Raw genomic sequence first — 13,580 nt, 5'->3', positions numbered from 1 at the left:
AATTGAGCCAATATTGTAATTAAACAAACTTTAACCTCCAAAAGAGGCAAAGTGACAGCTAAATAAGGAAACAGGTAAAGATAACATTGCTAGTGCACAATTATACATACCGGAAGATATTTCGTAGTCGTGAACTAGTGGTAAACGGTGTTATATAAATTTCAGTGTCCATTTTCGAAAAATAAATAAAATGAAAATGTATTTTTGATCAAAACCACATATGTGGATTATCACCGTTCTCAACCATTTATATCTTTATCTATTAAGGTGTTGGCTGCCAGTTGTACGCATTAACTTTCAACATGCCCGATCAATATATATTTATAAAGGATTGCTACGTGTAAAGTACCTGCCTAACATTATTTCATGTGTCATAATGTTAATGGTCCAATGCAACGTTATATTGGGTACTATATATTTTAGGAAATTTTGTTGGTAGGTGTTAACCCTTGATTTGGCCAATGACACGAAATCAAAATTACGACAAAAAATGAGATGATAGTAAAAAATGGAATCAAATAGTAAAGAAATGACACAAATGATTTACAGTAGTTAGGCTCTAATGTATGGTAATAACCAACGTCCACTTAGTGTTATTATTGATGTTGAATCTCAATGCCGTGATCAAAGAACTAGGGTTCTTGAGTTTCACAAGCTTTAGGAGAATTACAACTTTTCAGAGAATAATCACACTATACGCTCTTTCTATGAGTATTCAGAAAAAAGATTTAAAAATCCATTCCTTGAGCCCTCTCATTCATATTTATAGGCTCAATGGGGGTTACATGGGCCAATGGGCCTTAATTATCCTTTATACCAGCGTATCAAGGCAATAAAAGAAAATAATAAATGCATTTATTACAAGATTACAATCTTTAAAGGAAAGAAACTGAAGCATGCAACCAGACTGGTCGCACCTAACTGCGAGATCTGATGAAGCAACAAGGAGTTGGTCGATAGGCGAACAACACCTCTTCACTGTGATGCTGCCACGTGCCAACCACGTGTAATAAGTTCTTGCCACGTCATCAAGAGCCATTTTTGGGTAAACATTTGCCCCCCAAGTTAATTTTACTACGACCAGCATAAAGTAAACTTAGGAAACTGACCATTCGCGTACCCCACCAAACCTGTCAGAGCCGCCTATGCCTTCTCAAAAAAGGTAACCAATCATGTCCAATCAGGTCTTTTCAGTTTCCCAAAAAAATTTCTGACGACTATTGCGTTTCCCCATGCTTTGAAAAGAGTAATTCCATGATTACCTCTTTTAGAGTGCCATGATCAATATAAATAATCCCCCAAGATCATTTTTTACCTTTTACTTTTTACTTTCTCCTCAAGAACGCTGAAGAACAGAGCCAAGCAAACCCAGAAACTTTCATCACTGATCCAAGGTACTTCTGCTCAGCCGTTCGAGACACACGTGTTCGTACTCCAATTTTGATTCAAGTAAGTTTTCCGAACCTTTCGGTTATTTGAGATGCCATGCAACACCTGTTTCATCTTCGTTTTGTATTCTAAGCTCTTGAATGTTCTTGACCGAAACTGTTTTGCGGTAAATGGGTATATTAATCGATGTTTAATATGGTAGGAAAAAGACTTTCTGCTGGGGTTAGGAATCAGTTTAGTAGTCACGATATTTAACTTAGGGCGTGAAATCGAAGTAAAAATTCAATTTCTAAGCTTGTAGAAAAAACTGGGGTTTTCCCGCCCTTTCAGAGTCGAAATTTTTTTTCCTGAAAAGCTTTTCACTTCTATTTTTAATCCATTTTCTAAACTGTTCGCTTGAAATATAGCGTTTTTTGTTAGAATGTTGCTGGTCGTATAAAAGCTTAACTTTTATACACGAGCAACGTTATTGTAATGACCCACTACTCTAGACTATTTGGACCATTAACGAAACTATACATAAAACTTACATTTTTACGAAAATACCATAATTTATTGAGTAACTTGCAAAATAAGAGTTATTTACAAAGAAACAGAATACTAAGAGGGATTATGGGATCCCATTGTTTGTAAAACAAAAGATGATTTAAAAATAAAAGACATTACATATTTGGTGCGGAAAATACACATAAAATCATAAAAACATAAAATGAGACTACATCCTCGAATCGAATAACGCTCGGCCCCTTGACTCCATTCACCATCGATACACATCCTCCAAGCGTCATGAATCTTACCGCCTCTAAAGCTTATTTTCCTGCACATAAAACAGAAAGGAATGAGCCTAATGCCCAGCAAGGAAAATCTAACACATAGTCATACACATAATTTCATAAGAAACATAAAGACTTAACATAATACATATAACATACACTTATTATAATGGCCATTATTACTTGGGGTCCCATAGACTAAACAAGCATATGCCCATGGGATTAGTGGGGTCCTACTAGCTAAGTAGGTCATATGCCCATAACCCATTTGGGGTCTTGTTAGTCATATGGGTCATATGCCCAAGCCTACAAACATACATACATATCATAACACATTTAATAACATAAAACATATAGATATCATAAGCACATAACATATTGATTCTAGCCTATTTTCCTTACCAAAGTTACCGGGATATAATGGACTGAGTTGGGACTTTTGGAACACTCCTAAAACCATAATGAACAAGAGTGAGTTGAAAGAAGAAGAAGAAATGAAAAGGATGGAAAGACTAAACCATAAAAACATACTTACCGACTTATATGCTTAAGAACTTGGATTCCCTAACCAAAATAAGAATGAGGTTAGGGGACTGAGTAGAAGGTTTTGAGAAAGGAAATAACATGAAATAAATGAAGTAGAGTTTCGGGTTTACCTCAAAGATTTGCAAGATCAATCTAACCTCCACCGAAATACTATAGAACTCCCTTCCCAAAGTGTTTGATAAGCTTATGATGTTTAAGCTTATAGTTTTTCCCCAAACCAGGTGTTTACACTCTCACACTCACTTAACACTAGCAGCTTCTGAACTTAGAGCAAATGGTGAATAATGGCTAGGTACTAGGTCCTATTTATAGAGTTTGGGAATGAAAATATCTTGATTTTACTTGAATAAAAATAATGGCTTTTTAGGTGAAAATCATTTGAATAATCGTTCAGCAGAGGCTGAAGATGATGAGGACACCAAGACCCAAGTATCAAGCCAAGTTCCAGTTGGTCCAGTGACGAGGGCACGAGCCAAGAGATTCAAGGAAGAACTTAACAGCCCAGTCCACAAAGTCCTAAAACAAGAGGAGACTGTGGTCAACATTGAAGGAGAACAAAGACTTGTCTTACTCATCAAAGTTGACTGAGTTTAGGAGCTTCATGAGTCTTATTGTATTTGTCATTTTAATTTATTTACGTTATTGTTGTTATTTGGTCTTTCTTTATTTTTGTGATAAGTCAAACATTTGACTTGTGTGAGTCCAATAGTCCTTTTGTCTTTAATTTTCGGTTTTCATGAGGAAGACAAAATGCTTGTCTTTAATTTCAGTTTTCATTAGGAAGACAAAGGGGCTGTCCTTAATTTTTCGGTTTCATTAGGAAGACCAAGGGTCTTGTTTTCATGTAATTTTCGTCCTTATAAGGACTGCCAAAACATTTGGAAAAATCAGATTATGTTGAATGAAATTGTGAGTTTATTTCTTCTTGAGTTCTTGAAGAAACTTTTGAACTTATCAAGGAGATTCCTTGTGGCGTTCATCCTGACTTATCAAACGGATTCCATTCCCGTTTGTGGCGTCTTCCTCATACCAAGGTTCGTGCTTGGCTAAGCATTGGGTCGCGGTTCCATTCCAATCTCGTGTGCTCTTGGTGGCTGTTCCTTATTTGGTGTCGGGTTTCGTCACACTTGTTGGCGTGGTTCGTATCAGTTGGTATCAGAGCTTAGGATCATCCGGTTTGGCCTATCCTTTTTTTTTCATTTGTGTTCTATTCGTATTTCAATTTTAGGGTTTCTGAAATAAAAAAAAAAAAAATCTATCTATTCGTGTTCTTGATTTTCTTAGTCTTTGTTCTTGTTTTCCTTCTAAAAATCTGAAACCATTATAGTTAATCTCTTTATTCCAGATTGTTTCTTTGTTCAAATCGTGTTCTTAATATCCTTGTTCCAATTGTTTGTTGTGAAATCAGAAACTATTCTAGAGCTTGTTGAAATCGTGAATTAGGGCTTTGAGTTTTTTTTCTCTTGTTCTAATTGTAGAATCTGAATTTTCATTGAGTTTCTAGTGCTGTTTTGTTTTGAAATCCGAATTTTGCCTTGGGTTTCTTGTTCTTGTTGTGAAATCCGAAATTGGTATTGATAATTCCCTTGTTTCAATTGTGTCCCTGGTTTCAATTGGTTCCTTTATTTGTTGTGGAATCCGAGACTGTTATAGTGCCACCAATTATTTTGGTTTTGATCTTATTGTTTGAATCACAGATTGGATTTTGGGAATATTGGTTTCTGTAATTGGGATTGAGTTTTCTCTTGTTCTTGTAGTGAAATCTGAATTGAGATTGGGTTTTATCTTGTTCTTATGGTGAAATCTGAGTTGGGATTGAGTTTCACTTATTCTTATTGTTAAATCCGAAAGTGGGTTGAGTTTTCTCTTTTCTTTTTTTTGTGAAATCCGAATCTGCATTGTTTCTCTTTTCTTTTTGAGTCTCTATTGTTTCTCTTGTGAAAACCGATTCTTTTTGTTTTTGAATTGTTCCTTGTATCTGCATTTGAGAAAAAAAAAATAGAAAGACAGAAAGAAAGAAGAAGAAAAGAAAACCAAGAGGAACCGAGACCAAAAAAAAAAAAAAAAAGTCTGGAAACCTCTCTTAAAATTTTTTTGTTATATTCTTGTTCCTTATGGTCTAGAGGCCTTTTGGCCAAAACCCCACACAAGTGTTCCAAAAATCCTCATTTTTTTCGTCATTTTCACCAGTTTTCGTCGGTGTTCGTTTGGTTGTTTGGTTGGATTTGCTGCTTGAATACTCCATATTACCGTTTCATTAGTTTTCAAAGAGCTTAAAGAAGGAAATAGAGTGGAAAAAGGCAGAGGTGTGAGCTTATTTGAGGGTAAAAGCCATCATTGAGTGCAAACACGAGTGTACTTGAGTGACCATTTTCTTTGAGTGAAACACGTGAGGGAGTGCAGTGAGATCCTTTCTATAATTGTCTAACCTTATTGTTTTGCAGATTCTCCATCATGTCACAAAATACAGAAAGAAATGCAGGCAATGACGCTCCACCACCTACAGTTCCAAATCTACAAATTGAAGCTTTAATGGGGGAGATGAGGAGGATGTTGAGGGAGGAGTGTGAGCAAATACATGAGCGGTTGGATAGGGTAGAAGAGAGGGCACAACGAAGACCAAGGAGGAATAGGGTGCACCAAAGGGAGGATGAGAATGAAGGGGATTTAGAAGGGGTAGTTTCTGATGATGAGTTTGATAGGATGTCGACGGGTAACCATCGGAGGTATGGTGGGAATAGAGAAGATAGGAACCAGGTAGATAATTATATGGGGAATATCAAAATGAGAATCCCGGCATTTCAGGGGAAGAGTGATCCTGAAGCATACCTTGAGTGGGAGAAGAAAATGGAGCTAGTTTTTGATTGTCACAACTACTCCGACATGAAGAAGGTAAAACTTGCTGCCATTGAGTTTACTGATTATGCTATTGTTTGGTGGGATCAATTGTGCATCAACAGGAGGCGGAGTGGAGATCGCCCTATTGACACATGGGAGGCCATGAAGAGGGTGATGAGACGGCGATTTGTACCATCTCATTATTATCGAGATCTATACCTTAAGTTGCAGGGTCTTCGTCAAGGGTCCAGAAGTGTTGATGAGTATTACAAGGAGATGGAGATGGCTATGATTAGAGCCAATGTTGAAGAGGATCGGGAGGCAACCATGGCAAGGTTTTTGAATGGGTTGAACAGAGAGATTGCTGACCCAATCGAGCTACACCATTATGTGGAATTGGAGGATTTGGTTCATATGGCAATCAAAGTTGAGAGGCAGCTCAAGAAGGGTAGTTCAAGTTCGAGGTCAAGACCGAGACCACACAATCCAAGTACAACACCTTGGAGGTCGAACTATCCAAAGAAAGAAGACCAACCCACTTCATCATCTACACCAAAACCAGCCACCACAGCCACGCCACCTCAAGGTAAAACAACTCCTACTAAGTCTCATTCTAGTGAGATAAGGTGTTTCAAATGTCAGGGGAGAGGACACATTGCTAGCCAGTGTCCAAACAAGAGAGTCATGGTGATTCGAGAAAGTGGAGAGATAGATTCTGAAGATGAAGATGATCTTGCTGACATGCCACCATTGGAAGATGCTTCTGACAATGAGTATGGACCAGAATCTGGTGAGATGCTTGCACTAGTCACAAGGCGAGTCCTGAATTTGCAAGCAAAAGAAGAGGAAGAAGAGGTGCGAGAGAACATCTTTCACACTCGTTGTCATGTGAGAGACAAGGTATGTAGTGTCATTATTGATGGAGGTAGTTGTACTAATGTTGCTAGTGCTTCCATGGTTGCCAAGCTGGGGCTTACAACGCTTAGGCATCCTTGTCCATACAAATTGCAATGGCTGAATGATAGTGGTGAAGTGAGGGTTACAAAACAGGTGCTAGTCTCATTTCGAATTGGCAAGTATGAAGATGAGGTGTTGTGTGATGTGGTTCCCATGCAAGCTGGACACCTCCTTCTAGGAAGGCCTTGGCAATTTGATCGGCGGGTGCAGCATGACGGCTTCACCAACAAGTATTCATTCACATTCCGTCAACGAACAATCACTCTAGCGCCTTTGACACCAAAGCAAGTGTATGAAGATCAAGTGAGGTTGCAAAAATTGAGTGACAAAAAGAAAATGAGTGAGCAAAAAGAGAATGAAAAGATGAATGAGAGTGAGGAAAAAGAGAGACAAAGAGAGAAAAGTGTGGAATCAAGTGAGAGAAAACAAAATAATTTTTATGCAAAAAAAAGTGAGGTTAAGAGAGCATTGTGTACAAAACAGCCCATGATTTTACTCATGTATAAGGAGGCTCTTTTAAATACTAACCAACTTGATTCTTCGCTGCCAAGTGTTGTTGTGTCTATTTTGCAGGAATTTGAGGATGTGTTTCCTGAGAAAGTACCACATGGTTTGCCACCTGTTCGAGGAATAGAACATCAAATTGATTTTGTTCCAGGTGCTTCCATCCCAAACCGACCAGCCTACAGAAGTAATCCTGATGAAACAAAGGAATTGCAAAGGCAAATTGAAGAATTGATGGAGAAAGGGCATGTGAGAGAAAGCATGAGCCCTTGTGCTGTTCCAGTGATTCTAGTTCCCAAGAAGGATGGAACATGGAGGATGTGTGTTGACTGTCGAGCCATCAACAATATAACGGTAAAATATCGACATCCCATTCCTCGTTTAGATGACATGTTAGATGAATTGCATGGTTCTTGTGTGTTTTCCAAAATTGATCTTAAAAGTGGGTATCATCAGATACGTATGAAAGAAGGGGATGAGTGGAAAACTGCTTTTAAAACTAAACATGGATTGTATGAGTGGTTAGTCATGCCATTTGGACTAACTAATGCACCTAGCACTTTCATGCGCTTAATGAATCATGTATTGCGTGCTTTCATTGGAAAATTTGTGGTTGTGTATTTTGATGATATTCTTATTTATAGTAAGAATTTGCATGACCATGTTTTGCATTTGCATTCTGTTTTGGATGTTCTCAGGAAACAGAGTTTATATGCTAACCTCAGTAAGTGTACTTTCTGCACCGATAAGCTTGTTTTCCTAGGCTTTGTTGTAAGTGCTACAGGTATTCAGGTGGATGAAGAAAAGATCAAAGCCATCCAAGAGTGGCCGACCCCTACAACTATAGGTAATGTTAGAAGTTTTCATGGACTTGCTAGCTTCTACAGGAGGTTTGTGAAAAATTTTAGCACCATCGCCGCACCACTTACAGAAGTTATCAAAAAGAATGTGATATTTAAATGGGGTGAAGCTCAAGAGGAGGCATTTCAGCTACTGAAATACCAGCTTACTCATGCTCCTTTACTTGCTTTGCCTAACTTTTCTAACACTTTTGAAGTTGAATGTGATGCTTCTGGAATAGGTATTGGCGCTGTTCTTATGCAGGATGGGAGACCGCTTGCATACTTTAGCGAAAAGCTAAGTGGGGCTGCCCTCAATTACCCCACCTATGACAAAGAATTGTATGCACTAGTGCGTGCTTTAGAAACATGGCAGCACTATTTGTGGCCAAAGGAGTTTGTGATTCGCACAGATCATGAATCCTTGAAACATTTGAAAGGCCAACACAAGCTCAACAAGAGACATGCCAGATGGGTTGAGTTCATTGAGACATTTCCTTATGTCATTCGCTATAAACAAGGTAAGGAGAATGTGGTTGCTGATGCCCTTTCTCGCAGGTATGCCCTAATCTCCACTCTTGATGCTAAATTACTGGGGTTTGAACACATAAAGGAGCTGTATTTTGCTGATCATGATTTTGGGGAAATTTATGGTGTTTGTGAAAAATCTGCTGAAGGAAAATTTTATAGGCATGAGGGTTTCTTGTTTAGGGAACATAGGTTGTGTGTACCAAATTGTTCTTTGAGAGATTTGCTAGTTAGAGAGTCCCACGGGGGAGGGTTGATGGGACATTTTGGAGTTGCTAAGACCCTAGTTATGTTGCAAGAGCACTTCTTTTGGCCCCACATGAAACGAGATGTTGAGCGAATTTGTGGTAGGTGTGTCACTTGTAGGCAAGCTAAATCAAGAGTTCAGCCAAATGGCCTTTACACACCCCTACCTATCCCTAGTTCACCATGGGTTGACATTTCAATGGATTTTGTGTTGGGTTTACCTAGAAGTAAGCGTGGGAGGGATTCAATCTTTGTGGTTGTAGACAGATTTTCTAAGATGGCTCATTTTATTCCTTGTCATAAAACTGATGATGCCTCTAACGTTGCAGATTTGTTCTTTAGGGAGATTGTGAGATTACATGGTATGCCTAGAACAATTGTATCAGATAGGGATGCTAAGTTCTTAAGCTATTTTTGGAAAACATTGTGGGGAAAACTTGGGACAAAACTATTATTTTCTACTACTTGTCACCCTCAAACCGATGGTCAAACAGAAGTAGTTAATAGGACCCTATCCACCTTGTTGAGGGCTATCATAAGTAAAAATATTAAGACTTGGGAAGATTGTTTGCCACATGTTGAGTTTGCTTATAATCGTTCAATGCATTCTGCTACTAAATTTTCACCATTTGAAATTGTTTATGGTTTTAATCCTCTAACTCCTTTGGATTTATCACCTTTACCTGTTTCTGAGCATTTGAATTTAGATGGCGAGAAGAAGGCAGAATTTGTGAAGAAAATCCATGAGAGGGCGCGACTCAACATAGAAAGAAGGACTGAACAATACATTAAGCAAGCTAACAAGGGTCGTCATAAGCAGGTTTTTGAGCCCGGTGATTGGGTATGGTTACACATGAGGAAAGAGCGATTCCCAACACAAAGGCGTTCAAAATTGCTACCTCGAGGAGATGGTCCATTTCAAGTACTTGAAAGGATCAATGACAATGCCTACAGACTCGATTTACCAGGTGAGTATAATGTTAGTGCTACTTTTAATGTTTCTGATTTGAGTCCTTTTGATGCAGGTGACGATTTGAGGTCAAATCCTTCTAAAGAGGGGGGGAATGATGAGGACACCAAGACCCAAGTATCAAGCCAAGTTCCAGTTGGTCCAGTGACGAGGGCACGAGCCAAGAGATTCAAGGAAGAACTTAACAGCCTAGTCCACAAAGTCCTAAAACAAGAGGAGACCGTGGTCAACATTGAAGGAGAACAAAGACTTGTCTTACTCATCAAAGTTGACTGAGTTTAGGAGCTTCATGAGTCTTATTGTATTTGTCATTTTAATTTATTTACGTTATTGTTGTTATTTGGTCTTTCTTTATTTTTGTGATAAGTCAAACATTTGACTTGTGTGAGTCCAATAGTCCTTTTGTCTTTAATTTTCGGTTTTCATGAGGAAGACAAAATGCTTGTCTTTAATTTCAGTTTTCATTAGGAAGACAAAGGGGCTGTCCTTAATTTTTCGGTTTCATTAGGAAGACCAAGGGTCTTGTTTTCATGTAATTTTCGTCCTTATAAGGACTGCCAAAACATTTGGAAAAATCAGATTATGTTGAATGAAATTGTGAGTTTATTTCTTCTTGAGTTCTTGAAGAAACTTTTGAACTTATCAAGGAGATTCCTTGTGGCGTTCATCCTGACTTATCAAACGGATTCCATTCCCGTTTGTGGCGTCTTCCCCATACCAAGGTTCGTGCTTGGCTAAGCATTGGGTCGCGGTTCCATTCCAATCTCGTGTGCTCTTGGTGGCTGTTCCTTATTTGGTGTCGGGTTTCGTCACACTTGTTGGCGTGGTTCGTATCAGAAGACTCGTTCAAAAGATGCTGGACTGTTGAAGGAGTTTGAATGGCTGAGAGGAAATGAATTCAAAAACATTTGAAAACATACTGGAGGAGGCGATATATCGCCTGGGCCAGTATGCCCGAGGCGACCGTGCATCGTTTCGTGTTTTCCGTATTTACGTGCTGCGATATATCGCCCCCTATAGCTGCGATATATCGGCACACGCTGAATAATTAAACACGAAATTACACATTTTTAGCTAAGTTTGAATGGAGTAAACAGCCTTGACTAAGCCCTCAACGTATTCAAAGCTGCTGACTGACCCTATAACATTCAAACTTTACTCCTTATTAAATTTATTCCTCAAAAATACTTAATCCTTAATCACCATTCATAACATGTGCTTAAAATCCTATTGGTTGATGTCTAAACCTTATAATATAATAAATATAATCCTTAATATCAGTCACATTAATCAAACCTTAGTTTATACTTAATATTCTTAAACTATAGATTAAACTTAGAAAATCTATAAGTACTACTACGAGTGTCCAAATAATTCCCGGTCTGAACCAAAAATCCATGGTAACAAAGATAACACTAAACATACTATAATACTACTAAACAATTAGCTAAGTAAAGTTCTTGGACTCTACAGTTATTCCAACTTAAACACCTTGATGCTTTTGGCCATTAGATTCTCATCTTCCCTTTTCTGTTTGCAGACTTTCATGCAAGATCCGTGGGGAGGTGAGAGGCCTATCGACGACGATCTGCTGGCCCAACTACTAGAGGACGAAGAACAACTGTCACAGCTAATTCCAAATCCCTTTTTCTCGTATCGCCCCAAACAATCTATCGACCCTACCTCAAAATATGGTCGGGTAAAGTCAACAGCCTAGAAAAAGAAACCATCCAACCCTTCTTCAAATCAGCCTGCTCCTTGGGCTGAAATTCCTTCGACCAGTGGTCAAGATGAAAATACTCTTGACCCAGAAATCCAAAATCAAGCCCAAATTCGAAATGTCATCCGACCAGATATCGAATGGTACATTGCTCAGCCTAGCCAAATCTTAGTTAGGATGATAGCCAACTATCTCAAGAAGTACGTGTTGGGAAAATATTGTTTTGCCTCAATGGAAATGATTATAATATTACAACTCTATGCAATAATATTACAAGTAAATATAGATTGATTAATAAGGTTACAACTCTATAACTGAAAATACAAATAAACCAAAGAAAGGGAGAAGATGATGATGAAGAAGAGAATGGTGGAAATACAACTCAAAGCAAAATGTTACAAGTAAACTAAAATGTTTGAAATAAAGAAAAGAAGATTACAACCTTTGAACAAGAAATACAAGTAATAGGAACAAGAGAATAAGTAGAAAATAATGCAATAGAAAGAAGAACAGAAACAAAAGCAAACTCTCACTTACACAACCTAAGTGAAGAGGATTTGGGACCACCAACTTGAACAAGGTATAAAACCTTTGTCCAAAAGCTTATTTCCCCCTAACTCAAGCACTAAGGGATCTCTCTTAGATATTGGAAAAGCTTACTGGACTTATCAAGCCTCAAGGTGTTTCTAGCCAAGTGCTGTAGTGGATAGAAAAGTTGTGTCTTACAAGTGAGCTATAGGCTCCTATTTATAGAGTTTAGAGACACCATTTGAATTTCAAATTCCACCAACCCCCATGGCTGTTACCAATGTTTAATTGGATTAATATGGAATTAAAAAGGAGATTTGGGAGTTATTTGGGTTTTTCGAGCCGTTCAACAAATATTGAAAAAACTGAAAATTTGGTCAGTTTTTGGCCTGTGGCTGCGGCCACTAGTCTCTGACCCACAGGCCGCGGCCACTGACCAAATTCATCACAAAAATTGTGCTGTTTTTCCAAACGGTTCCAAACCCTCCCAAATGATTTTGTAATTCCCAAAACACATTATTGGGGTTAAAATCATATCTCTAACAGCCATATCACATATGGCTTTTATGAAATTCATCTCAATATTGTGTAACAACAATTTACACAATAAAGGCTAATATTTGGAGGTTACAAATTTGTAACACCAAATATGTTACATTATTTGGATATATCTCATATATCTAAATATTGTAACTCTCTATTATATGTTACAATATGTGACACACTTTGTCACATTTATTTAATCTAAAATATTATATTATAATATAATATAATTTTACATTATATTATAAAATAATATAACAGTACGGACTTCCTGGGGTAACATTAGTTCGACCGACCAGAGACCAACGGGCAAACCTGCCTGGAGGTGCCTTCAGCGCCTGGTCGAGGTATCATATCGAGGTAGGAGCAATCATGCCTCTCCATCCTTTCTTCCAAGGAGTGGTCAACTATTTTGGGGTCGCTCCTTTCCAAATAACCCCCAACGGGTATAGAATGCTTTCCACACTCTATATCCTTTACAGTCATAAGAAGTGGCTTGTCCCTACGCCACACGAGGTCAACTATCTGTTCGACCTCAAATCCAACCCCAACCAAGAGAATATGGGGTTTTTTCATCTTTGCCACCAGGAAACCACCCGCACTTTCCAAAGTGATACCACCTTCAAATCCAATCTGGGGAAGTACCACCTAGAGTACTTTTTGACTACCGACATGGTCGCCAACAATCTGGCCTTCACTCAAGGAGGTAATATATTTGCTCCCTTGGTCGTTTATTTTCCTTGTATTTTATCTGCATTCCCCTTAGAGATTTAGCACATTTCAGGTCCATGGCTGCGGCTGACTCCCACTCCAGAAATGGAAGTCCGAGCAGCACTATTGGCCAGCATGACTGACATAGAGAAGAGCGTCAGACAGCTGGTCATTGAAGCTAACTTGATACTGGTCGGGCTTCTGGCACCTCACTAGGATGTGAGGGAGTCAACAGCGGCGAGTGCCATCGGCGAGGAGATTCCCGAGCAGCACACAGATGTGTCGCAGCCTCAAAGGAGGAGGATGACTGGAGTGACAATCAGGGAACCCTCCAGCACCCCGCGAGCAGCTGCTCCCCCTGCCCCTACGGGAAAAGGGAAAAAAGAAAGCTTCCAAACCCCCTGCACCCATCGACGAGTCCTCAGATGAGAACGGTACTGTTTTCTCATTCTTAGATAGTTTGCCAATTCCCTGTCACTTATTTGACG

The sequence above is a fragment of the Humulus lupulus genome, chromosome 3 (genome assembly GCF_963169125.1).
Source record: "Humulus lupulus chromosome 3, drHumLupu1.1, whole genome shotgun sequence".
NCBI lineage: Eukaryota > Viridiplantae > Streptophyta > Magnoliopsida > Rosales > Cannabaceae > Humulus > Humulus lupulus.
Note: the sequence above shows the minus strand (reverse complement) of the source record.